General features: G+C 39.9%; 1 long non-coding RNA gene across 1 annotated transcript; it reads left to right on the top strand.

Annotated features, from left to right (window-relative positions):
* The first annotated feature begins 8,258 nt into the window (after positions 1 to 8,258).
* On the top strand, positions 8,259 to 8,817 carry LOC130076325 (uncharacterized). The gene is made up of 3 exons (XR_008805630.1): positions 8,259 to 8,316; positions 8,364 to 8,388; positions 8,512 to 8,817. It is a non-coding gene; the product is annotated as an uncharacterized LOC130076325 (long non-coding RNA).
* Positions 8,818 to 10,729: the final 1,912 nt, after the last annotated feature.

The following is a 10,729-nucleotide window of genomic DNA, read 5'->3' on the forward strand; positions in this document are numbered from 1 at the left end:
TTGATATCAGAGTAAATGACTGGTGACTTAGATTAATGGTCCTTTACCTTTATGTTCCTTTTGGAGCTTGAAGGTTTGGTCCCCATTCGAATGGCAAACAGACATAATTTCTCCATGAGAATATCTTAATTTGTGCTTGAAGAGAAAGTCCTATGAGTTTGAGACAACATCAGGGTGAGTAAATGATGAGAGAACTAAAATTTTTAGGTGAAGTATTACTATACAGGTGTTCATACAAACAATATGTAGGTAGACAAACTTACATTTTCTTAAAGAATGAGTCCTTTGCTTCTCTACAAAGTGAGGCTTCAGGAGTTGAACTACGTGGTGTACAAGGACAAGGAAAACACGGTACATTTGTTCTGACGCTATCCTGCAGAGGTGGAAAGAGTAATAAAATATTCTACTCAAGTAAAAGTACTACTACTTCAATGAAATTTTACTTAAGTACAAGTAAAAGTACCGGTCTAAAAATCTACTCAAGTAAAAGTAAAAAGTAGCTCATTTAAAATTTACTCAGAGTAAAAGTTACTGAGTTACTTTTTTAACAGCGGGTGGGGGAATCCCCCGTGTAGGGTTGTAATGGTATGAGATTTTCACAGTATGATAACGTCTCAGAAAATATCACGGTTTACAGTATTAATCAATTATTAAAGGTGATATATGTATTTTTTAGCGGCCTCTATCGGTGATGTTTCAGATTGCAACCAATTTTTACAAGAGCGCTCGTGCTCTTGTTCGTGCTCGAACACAAGAGCGAGCACTCATGGTACCGGCCACACTGAGACTTTCAACACACCGGAGAAAGCATCACACAACATGCTGGATACTCATGTAAACTCCCACTGCAACATTACAATAATAGTGTCATGATTCTGCCATCTTGTCTTTGATTTCACTGGTCTTGTGGCAGGATCATGGCAGACCCATGTTTTATGTACAAGCGCATGGTCTGTTATTTGGACCATGTGCTTGTGTTGTCTCGTCTCGTTACCCCGCCCCCTTGTTATCCTCGTCTTGTGATTATTGTCTAGTCAGTTTCACCTGTCCTCGTCATTAGTGTTCCCTATTTAATCCTCTTGTATCTGCTGTCTTTTGTCGGTTCATTGTGATTGTTACCTGAGTGTTAATCCTTGTCAAACCTTTGTCAGAGTCTGTGAGTATCTTGTCAAGAGTTTTAGTCCTGTTGCGCTTTTGCCTGTAAAGGTTATTTGTGTCCCTATAGTTATCTGTCTCAGTCTAGTTAGTCTCATAGTCCTGTCTTGTTTTGCCCCCTCGTGGGCTTTGTTTTCCCAGTTATTTGTTTAATAAATCGTGTTGCCTTGACTACTGTCTGCTATTGGGTTCATCCTTCCTCATCCTCATAACAAATAGGCTACTTTTATCAGCTTGACGTTGAACTAATGCTCCATGCTCGTACCATGATAACGTTACATTTGTGGTGTTATCTAGCATAAAGCATTTCACTAACTATTCGTGTATCTTTCACAATCAGCAATGTCAACATAGGTGAACGTATAATATGACAACGAAAACTGTTAGTGAACTAGACTGAACAATTTCAGTGTAACAGTAAGATCGTAGGAAGTAACATTACTGCACTGAACGTGTCTGGAAATGTGTATTATAAACAATATGATAGTAGTGGGATGAGTGACGTTAGACAGTAGATCTAGTACATAAAATAAGTCACATCCTAAAGCACCTACTTTTTGTTATCCTGGAACAGTCTTTTGTATTCATTTCATATCTCATGTATGTTGTAGTTTACCTTGCTATTTCATTACAGTTTAACATTATTTCAGCATATCTGAAAACTTGTAATTTATCACAATAAAAATAGCGGAGGTCTCTCCATAATTCAAATGCTCTGCCGATGTTGATCCGTGTTTTCGTCCTAAGTCGATCCGATTCACGTTTGGCCTGACGAGCTTCAGCAGATACATTTTTGTTTTGTTTTGTTTTTTATATTTATGTGGAGTTTGTGTTGGAGTGTGTGTTGTGCTGGAGGCAGGTCGTTTTTTGGTGTTATCAGACTCCATGTCGTCAGCTGCAGTGCCGTCGCATAGACTGTATATAAAAAGGAGAGAGGCTCGGGAGCGCGCATGCACGTCACATCCGATGGATTTCGCAGAAAATCCGACCCGGAGACTTCACATAGAAATAGGAATACTGGCCTTCAGAGGTAATAGCAAAACCCGACAAGTGGATCATTGTAATGTGTGATTACAACCCCTTCACACACAGGCAATAAAAAAAGGATTCATTTTACAGACTGATCTCATGAAATGGCGTATGTATGACACGCCAATTCGTATTTCCATTTTTGGCGTGCTATCAACACGCATAATCGCTTTTCAGCGTGTTTATCAACGCCTTTGACTTAACGTTATATTACTGTATTATGTATATATAAATATATGACCTACCCCAACCCCGTCCCTAAACCTACCCGTCACTGGGGTTAATACCATTTATGAGTCTTCTCCTACCATCCTAGGAAAAGAAATATCGCTCCACAGATGTAGATATAGATTTTGATTCGTTTCGCTCGGACATTTAACGGCGTACACATACACGCGGAATCACTCGGACATTTAATGGCGTAGACATACACGCAAAAGATTTCGGCGTGGACATACACGCGGATAGCTCAAAATGCGTATAGATAACACGCCACTTGAATTGAAAGTGGCGTGTATGTTTACGCAAAGTCATGATGTCATGTTGCATTTTAGAAGAAAAGTTCCATATAGCACCTTTAGGTGGTCTATGTAACTTTTCTACTGAAATGAATCCTTTTTTTATTGCCTGGTGCTCTATGTAACTTTTCTACTAAAATGAATCCTTTTTTTATTGCCTGTGTGTGAAGGGGTTGTAATCACACATTAAAATGATCCACTTGTCGAGTTTTGCTATTACCTCTGAAGGCCAGTATTCCTATTTCTATGTGAAGTCTCCGGGTCGGATTTACCGCGAAATCCAACGGATGTGACGTGCATGCGCGCTCCCGAGCCTCTCTCCTTATATACAGTCTATTGTAGACGGTCAGGGAGTTACGTCCGGTTAAAGGCGCACGTTTTTCGGCTTATATCTCAGTCAATCTTTGATCAATATTCCCAAGACTCTAATCGTTCGTAGTGCTGGATGGGGCCTTTCGAACGAGCCCACCCCCGAGGTCCAACTCGCCCGGCTCCCCGAGTTATAGCCGTTCGAAATCGGGGGTCCCAGCGAACGGTGATCAGGTAGGGGGCATCCCCGAGGCCCGCCACTCTAGCCTTCGGGCAAGGGTTCCCCTGGGACCTCCTCCCCCGAATTTGAGCTCTCTGGGTCTTTGCGTTCCAGAGATACGAGCGATTTTCTTCTGAGATCGTGACGTCACCGGCGTCCGCAATTTTGCAGCGCGCCCGATGGTTTTCTGCTAATATCTCCGCGAAAACACCACCAAAAACTATGGAACTTATATGGTTCTTTTCAGCTCGACTAGATGGTCCCAACGAGCTCGGTGCTCGCCGAATCCGTCTAGTATTCGCCGAGATATTTGCGTAATAGACGGTATTGTCTATGAGTTCGAGCACGAGCGCTCTTGTAAAATTTGGTTGCAATCTGAAACATCACCACTAGAGGCCGCTAAAAGTTACACAGAGCACCTTTAAATAAATAAACGGTATTATTAAATTATGGTTATTATTATTAGTTAAAATGATAGTTAAATTAATGAAAACAGGGGTTTTTTTGGTTGAACAAATGCTTTTACTATAACAAACTTGAAACCATTTGTTTGTTTTGTTTATTAAAATTTCAATAAAACATGTCTAATCAATTTAATTCAATAATTGATAATGAATTAGATTAACAACTTATTTTTAACATTAATAATTTATTAAAATGTTTAAGAATAATATAGTCCTATGAAATGTATTTTATTCAGAAAATTAATGTTTCTTTTTATGATTTAATCCAAATATATTATCAAAAACGGTGGTAATCAAATGTAAATTTAAACTGTGTCCTTTTTTTTTTTGGGGAAGCGCTGCAAAAACAGATTTACTAAATTAAACCATATATGGACAAAAAATATATATTCCTTTAGATAATGTTTAAATAAAATGTATTATTGTTGTTATTATTATTTTGAGAAGTTCGTTCTATTGTATGCCCAGAATTTCTCCTTAGTAAAACCGAACTTTTATTTTGACAGGTTGTAGTGAAAACCCGTTTCAAAGTGTATTTGACAATGGTTTTTCTCAAATAAAATTATGAAAATGCTCATTAGGCGTTCTCTCAGAGAAGCTCTGGAAATGTTCTTGTATTCATGTCCTCTGAAAACACCATGAACGTCACGCGTACTTGAGTATGTAGTAGACAAAGCGGCGCGCAGCTCAGCAGAACAAATAGGTTCTAATACTGCTATATTTACATAGCAGTATTTTTGTGCTTAAATATTCACAGACCATATGTCGCGATTGGATTTATTGCACAGTTCTACTTTCCATGTATTCATCCATCCATTATTTTGCGTGTTTTACGTGACATCTGCGTTATGTGAATTCCATTTTCATGACTGGATTCCGGGATTCCCTTTGCATCACGTAAATCATTCGGCCTTAAATTATAATCGGGATTCGGGACATAGGCTACCTTTATCTGCAGGAGGGATGGTGTCCTATGTATCCTCCTTTTTGCAGCCACTTTGCGTCCACATTTTTTACAAATTGGATATCTATCCTCGAGGACAACCAGTCGTTTTTTCTACAAAGTATTTCCATACTGGCCATAATTCGCTTCATAAGAGTTCGAGGGCGCTTTGCTTAATCGCTTTCAGCTTTAGCTGGGTCTGCGTCACCTTTCTTGCGCGTTTGTTCTCCCGCCCTTCAACCAATGCAGTAGTTTCTGGAGTGTGATTTTTTTTTTCTCCCTTGTATTATTATTTTTTACTCAGTAACGGATATGATTTCAAATGTAGCGAAGTACAAAACTTCAAACAAAACGTACTTAAGTAAAAGTAAAAGTACAGATTTTAAAAACCAGCCTACTTAAAAAAGTAGAAGTACACAAAAAAACTACTCAATTACGTAACGCGAGTAAATGTAATTCGTTACTTTCCACCTCTGCAATCCTGTCATGTAATAAGGTATATATCACGAACCGGCAGCCCTCCGACACTTTCAACTCCTAGCTCATATGTTCCTTTCCAGCCCTCCTTTCTCTCCCACATTTCTTCCTGTCCACTCTGTTCTGCACTATACAAATAATAAGCCTAAAATGCCACAAAAAGCGTGTGTGCGTGAGAAAGAGAAAGAGAAAGAGGGGCTTGTTTTATTACATTAATAAGAGAGTTCACTGCTGGGCAGAGGAGAAAGGTCACTTTTAACTATGAAAGATCCCTCAGAGCAGCTGCTCCAAATCTCTAACGTGATCATTACAGCGTTTTCAGATTCCAGACTACCCTCTCTTTTTCTCTGCACTTCTAACATTTTAGGAGAAAATGGTGGTGCACTGTAGGCCAGCTGAGCTACAGATGTTTTTCACCTGCTCACCAGGACAGAAGTAGCACCGCTGGGACTCTCATCATGGCTCTGTCACAGCAGTCAATCAAAATCCAGCTTTAAAGGGCCCTGTGGCGAATGGACCGACCGAGGAGGCCCTTCTTCCTCTAACTCTCACTGGGCCCTGCACCTTGCTTCAGGAAGCATCTGAACATTGCATTGTGGATATGTTTGCACAAGCTAAGCAATTCAGCTCTCCAGTAAACTCACGTGACGTATAGTGACGTGTCTGCTTCATGGCACTCATAAACCACACAACATTCAAAGTTTGATTAATAAACCTGATTGATGTTCTTTTCACTCTACACAACTGTATGTAAATGTCAGTTCCAGTCAAAACACATTTTACACTACAAGACTTGAATCGCAGACAGATCAATTTAACACACTAACACATCAGCGCTTCTTACAGATCGCGTCTTTAATCATTCGAAAACACGTGAATGAGCACTGATTTGGCTTCTGTCGGCAGTCTCCATGAACTGATTTTCAGAGCTAAAATCGTGTAGTGTGGCTGTATTAGTATGTCATATAGGCCTACCATTTAAAAGGAATGCAAGGTAAAGGAACATGCCTTAACAAAAATCCATGCTGGAGGAGCTTGTGATTACTTAAGTCAGCCTTGCACAAGTAGAAAAGAACAACAGACAGCACAGGAAAGCAAAATCATTTCTCAGCTTAGAATCTTTCCTCTTTGGAGATAACATCGCAGAAGCCCGTCTCTTAAGAAGCGGCAATTGTGACCTGAATGTCAAAAGAACATTTGTTGTCTGCATTCCTGTATTTGATATTGATGCCTGGAATCCTATTCTCTGCTCACAGCCGGTTTAAATGGCGTTCTTGAGAGATGAGTGCAGCAGATTGCTCTTTCAAACCATCAGTGCCAGATCAGAAGCACATATAAACAGGTCCTGGTAACAGCACTTTTCTAAGATACCTTTGCAACAGCATCTAGTTGCAATAAAATGTTCTCTGAAAAGATGGAACATGGAAGGAAGAAACTGGCTTAAGAGTTATCTAAACCTTTTCCATTTGATAGCTAAACTGTTATAGATTATAAGAACTGCATCATGTGAGTGTTGGAGCTGTTATATCATTGATGCACTTAATGTTTAATATTGTGTTTACCTCAGTTCAGTTCAGATTCTGTTTGTTGTTTCATTTGATATTTCAGCTGAATGTTTTTCACAGGCAGAGCCATGAAGGAAACCCTTTATTCTTGCAAGGTCTGGTGATTCATCTCTGTCAATTATAGCAATTTTCTTTGCCAAAATGTTTGCATTATTTTCATTTTATTATATGATATATCCAGTTACTGTCATCATTTTCTCTGAGTGGAACTGATCAAACTTCATCTCTTCAGAACCTAATCATTATCAGAAATGTTTAAAAAAATGGGTGTAAAATGAAAAAGAGAGAATCATTATAGATATAGGGAAATATTCCATAGTGTGCCTTTGAATTACATAATGTAAAAAAACCTCATTCAGTAAGTAATTTTGCGAGTTTCGGAAATAATAAAGGACTGCATAATGTAGTCTGCACTGACTGAGAAATTGATGAGTCATTTTTCTTTCTGATTGAGCTAGAATAAGTCAAATAATTTAAGTGATTGAATATTGATTGACAGGTCATTTACAGTATCTTTTCTCTGCGTTTAGTTCTAAAACACAGTTTGACAGAGAAACAGAGATGATGAGAATGATGATGAAAGAATTATGTTGATCATTGTTGTTTTTTTGACGGGATATTGCAGGGTGACAATTACAAATGAAAAATGATGACTTGGAAATTATGTGTTTGTCCCTAGGTTTTTAACTATAAAGACATTTACAGTTTTTTACGATTGCTATGACAGATTTTTCAATACTTTTAACAATTTTCCAAAACTCTTAACACAGCTAGCACTACATCCGTCTGTGTAAGCTATACTATTAACACATTTCTTGTTGCTTTAACACAAAATGCATACAATTAACACAAATTTAAATGCTTAAACTTCTTTTACACAAGCTCAAACAAGACCAAAACAATGGATTTTTACTGCCAAATTTACCAATGCTTTAACACTGTATGTCAGAACAGATAACACCATGTTCTAAACCTAACCTTACAGGCTAAAGTCAAGGTAAACAGCTGTTTATATTGTGAATTGAAACACAAATATATCCCCTGTATTTTATTCTATTGTTACTGAGAAACAGCTGATTGAATTATGCAAATATATAAATCACAGCTGATTCCCATCTAGGAAACACACTCAGGTGTTGAGGTTCATTCAATTGCAAGACCATATGGTATAAAGTAAAAGAGGACCTTTTGGGCTGATCTTTTGTGGAAAGGGAACAATATCAACAAAAGAAAGAAAGAAAAATGTCTGCACTAGGTAGAGGAAGACGTGTACCAGGACAAGGGACTGGGACAAGGGCAAGGGAGAGGAGTGGGACAGGAACAAGGGCAAGGGCAAGGGCAAGGGCAAGGGCAAGGGCAAGGGCAAGGGCAAGGGAGAGGAGTGGGACGAGGGAGAGGGAGAGGGAGAGGGAGAGGGAGAGGAGTGGGACAAGGGCATGGGTAAGGGAGAGGAGTGGGACAAGGGCAAGGGAGAGGAGAGGAGTGGGGCAAGGGCAAGAGAGAGGAGTGGGGCAAGGGAGAGGAGTAGGACATGGGCAAGGGAGAGAAGTGGGACAAGGGCAAGGGAGAGGAATGGGACAAAGGCAAGGGAGAGGAGTGGGACAAGGACAAGGGCAAGGGAGAGGAGTGGGACAAGGTCAAGGGAGGGGAGTGGAGCAGGGCAAGGGAGAGGAGTGGGACAAGGACAAGGGCAAGGGAGTGGAGTGGAGTGGAGTGGAGTGGGACAAGGACAAGGGCAAGGGAGAGGAGTGGGACAAGGGCAAGGGAGTGGAGCGGGACCGGGACAGGGACAAGGGCAAGGGAGAGGAGTGGGGCGAGGGAGAGGAGTTAGAATGCGTGGTGGTGCTCAAAGAAGGCCAAGAGCTAGGGTAACTAATGAAATAAGAGCTACTATAATAGACCATGTCATAAACCACGGGCTATCATACAGAGAGGCTGGTGAACGAGTACAGCCAAATCTCAGCCGGGACATGGTGGCATCAATTGTTCGGATTTTTAGAGAAACCAACAGGTAGGATATTGCTTCTCCTACTGCAAAGTGTAAATAATTGTACCATGTATTACAGTGACTGTGTGCCTCCGGTCTCTAATATGTAACTGTATTTTGTCCCTCTAAGGACTCAACGTCTACCTCCCTCAGGGGGAAGAGGAAAGCTCCTGAATTAAGTACAGGAACTTGCTATTGTCAACATGGTGATTGCTGACAATGAAATAAAACTGAAGGACATTCAGTCCAGAGTTGTAGAGGACAACCTTGTCTTTAGGAACATTGCAGTAATCAGCACAACATCCATTTCTCGGACTCTAGCTACACACAGCGTCCGAATGAAACAATTATACAAAGTTCCTTTTGAAAGGAACGGTGAGCGTATCAAAGAACTCTGTCACCAATACGTCCAGGTAAGGTTATGCAATACAGTCATTACTGTACTATACATTGTGTGTTTTGCAGTAAACTACTCTATAAACTTGGAGTACATTAGGACATACAGTAGATATACAGCAAAGCATTTACATACACTGTGTCTGATTACTTTCAGAGAGTAATGGAGTTGGAGGCCAATCAAGTCCCACATGTAATGATTTACGTTGATGAGGCTGGCTTTAACTTAGCGAAAAGGCGTGGCGCGGAAGAAACATAATTGGCAAAAGGGCCACAGTTACTGTGCCAGCCCAGAGAGGAGCCAACATCACCATGTGCGCCGCAATCTCCAACGATGGTGCACTCCTGCATAAATGTGAGATTGGCCCCTACAACACCAACCAACTTCTCCTGTTTTTAGAAGACCTGCACAAAAGACTTGTGCCAGAGGTAGAAAGGGGACAAGTGAGAGACCACTTGCCAATATACGTGATCACATGGGACAATGTGGCATTCCACCATTCCCGTGCAGTCACAGCATGGTTTGACGCCCATCCTAGGGGGATGTCCCTTTTCCTTGCTCCTTACTCCCCTTTCCTCAACCCCATTGAGGAGTTTTTCTCATCCTGGAGATGGAAGGTTTTTGACCATCATCCACAGGAGCAAATGTCCCTCCTGGATGCTGCATGCCAAGACATAACAGCTGAACACTGCCAGGGGTGGATAAGGCATGCCAAACGATTCTTCCCATGATGCCTTGCCAGAAAAGATATCAGGTGTGATGTGGATGAGAACATGTGGCCAAATGCAGAAGACCGAGCAGATTAGAAGATGACTTTTTTTTTTTCCTTTTTTTTTTCTTCTGGTGCCTTTTCTGTTCGTATATTTTGTATTTTCACATAATAAATGGCAGCTATATTGCATATTTTTGTTATCTTATAATGTCCTTTTGCAAATAAAGTCTTTATTGAAGCAATTCTATCTCTGTCTTCATTACAGTAACCGTACCTTCTATAAAGCACTCTGAGATGGGTCTTTTTTTAATTGAATTTCTGCAGCAAAAGACCTAAACCCAACAAAACAAAAATGTAGAGAGGCTTCAAAAGAAACTGCAGTGCAAAACACAATCTATGATCAATACAATATACTGCCTGTTGTATAAGGGCATACCTGACACATAAAATAATGCAGTTTCTGTAATTCCATCTGATGTTAGTGTTTCTATGACATTGTGCTATGATTGACTACGTTGGACGAAAACATATGTTACTGTTTTGAAAAATTATTTGATTTTGAGACATGTTTGCAGTGTTTTGGTAGACATAGTGTATTGTTGCTAGTGTATTATTGTATTTTGAAAACTAGTGTTGGAGTTTAGTTTACAATGTGTGATTTTGAGCATGAAATTAACTGTTTTGCCAATTGTGTGTTGTTGGTGTGTTAAGAGTTTTGGAAATTTGTTAAAAGTATTGAAAAAATTGTCACAGCGATTGTAATAAACTGTAACATCTTTATTACTGTAATTAGCTCTGAAAATAATCAAACTGCCTGCACACAATACAGTTTTTTAGAATCACTTTGCTACTATTTTCAGAACCTTGATGTCATTTTTCAAAAGACACAAAACTCAAAACAGTTATCACTTGTAACACAGGCTGTCTAATGTTCAAAACATTGCATTGTGCAT

Source organism: Rhinichthys klamathensis, unplaced genomic scaffold, assembly GCF_029890125.1.
Source record: "Rhinichthys klamathensis goyatoka isolate OS25496 unplaced genomic scaffold, OSU_Roscu_1.1 h1tg000639l_1, whole genome shotgun sequence".
In the NCBI taxonomy this organism is placed as follows: domain Eukaryota; kingdom Metazoa; phylum Chordata; class Actinopteri; order Cypriniformes; family Leuciscidae; genus Rhinichthys; species Rhinichthys klamathensis.